The 1,805-nt window shown below is 39.6% G+C and overlaps 1 non-coding gene across 1 annotated transcript; it reads left to right on the top strand.

The window, feature by feature from the left end:
• Positions 1-873: 873 nt before the first annotated feature.
• Positions 874-981, top strand: LOC112738716 (small nucleolar RNA R71). Its single transcript, XR_003169659.1, has one exon. It is a non-coding gene; the product is annotated as a small nucleolar RNA R71 (small nucleolar RNA).
• Positions 982-1,805: the final 824 nt, after the last annotated feature.

A 1,805-nucleotide genomic window follows, 5' to 3' on the forward strand; every position in this document is an offset into this window, starting at 1 on the left:
CTCAGATTCTTTTGGTTCCTCAAAGGGAAACTCCTTATTGATCACTGGACGTCCCAGGAGGTCTTCCTCCTTGGGATTCACGTCCTCCCCTTCCTCTTTGGATTCGGCCATGATGGTTATATCAATGGCCTTGCACTCTCCTTTTGGATTTTCTTCTGTATTGTTTGGGAGAGTACTAGGAGGGATTTCAGTGATCCTTTTACTCAGCTGGCCCACTTGTGCCTCCAAATTTCTAATGGAGGACCTTGTTTCATTCATGAAACTTATAGTGGCCTTAGATAGATCAGAGACTAAGTTTGCTAAATTAAAGGTATTTTGTTTAGAGTTCTCTGTCTGTTGCTGAGTGGATGATGGAAAAGGTTTACTATTGTTAAACCTATTTCTTCCACCATTATTAAAGCCTTGTTGAGGCTTTTGTTGATCCTTCCATGAGAGATTTGGGTGATTTCTCCATGAGGGATTATAAGTGTTTCCATATGGTTCACCTATGTAATTCACCTCTGCTATTGCAGGGTTCTCAGGATTATATGCTTCTTCTTCAGCAGATGCCTCTTGAGTACTGTTGGATGCAGCTTGCATTCCATTCAGACTCTGAGAAATCATATTGACTTGCTGAGTCAATATTTTGTTCTAAGCCAATATGGCATTCAGAGTATCAATTTCAAGAACTCCCTTCTTCTGAGGCATCACATTACCCACAGGATTCCTCTCAGAAGTGTACATGAACTGGTTATTAGCAACCATGTCAATGAGTTCTTGAGCTTCTGCATGCGTTTTCTTTAGGTGAATGGATCCACCTGCAGAAGTATCCAATGACATCTTAGCTAATTCAGACAAACCATCATAGAATATATCCAGGATGGTCCATTCTGAAAGCATGTCAGAAGGACACTTTTTGGTCAGTTGCTTGTATCTCTCCCAAGCTTCATAGAGGGATTCACCTTCCTTCTGTCTGAAGGTTTGAACATCCACTCTAAGCTTACTCAGCTTTTGAGGAGGAAAGAACTTGGCTAAGAAAGCCGTGACCAGCTTATCCCAAGAGTTCAGGCTATCTTTGGGTTGAGAGTCCAACCACACTTTAGCTCTGTCTCTTACAGCAAAAGGGAAAAGCATGAGCCTGTAGACTTCAGGATCTACTCCATTAGTCTTAACAGTATCACAGATCTGCAAGAATTCAGTTAAGAACTGAAAAGGATCTTCAGATGGAAGTCCATGAAACTTGCAATTTTGTTGCATTAGAGAAACTAATTGAGGTTTAAGCTCAAAATTGTTTGCTCCAATGGTAGGGATGGAGATGCTTCTTCCATGTAAATTGGAATTAGGTGCAGTAAAGTCACCAAGCATCCTCCTTGCATTATTATTATTTTCGGCTGCCATCTCCTCTTCCTGTTCGAAAATTTCTGTAAGGTTATCTCTGGATTGTTGTATTTTAGCTTCTCTTAGTTTCCTCTTCAGAGTCCTGTCAGGTTCAGGGTCTGCTTCAACAAGAATGTTCTTGTCCTTGCTCCTGCTCATATGAAAAAGAGGGAACAGAAAAATAATAATAATAGGGATCCTTTTTACCCAGGTATAGAGGTTCCCCTGTGTGAGTAGAAGAAGAAAAGAATGTAATGTAAAGAAGGAAAGAAGAGAAAATTCGAACACAGATGGAAGAGGGGGTTCGAATTTGGGTGAGATGAAGTGTTAGTAGATGAATAAATAAATAGAAGGAGATGAGAGAGAAGGAGGATTTTCGAAAATAAAATTTTGAAAAGGGGTTAGTGATTTTCGAAAATTAAAGGAGAATTAAAATTAAAATTAAAATT

Source organism: Arachis hypogaea, chromosome 13 (genome assembly GCF_003086295.3).
Source record: "Arachis hypogaea cultivar Tifrunner chromosome 13, arahy.Tifrunner.gnm2.J5K5, whole genome shotgun sequence".
NCBI lineage: Eukaryota > Viridiplantae > Streptophyta > Magnoliopsida > Fabales > Fabaceae > Arachis > Arachis hypogaea.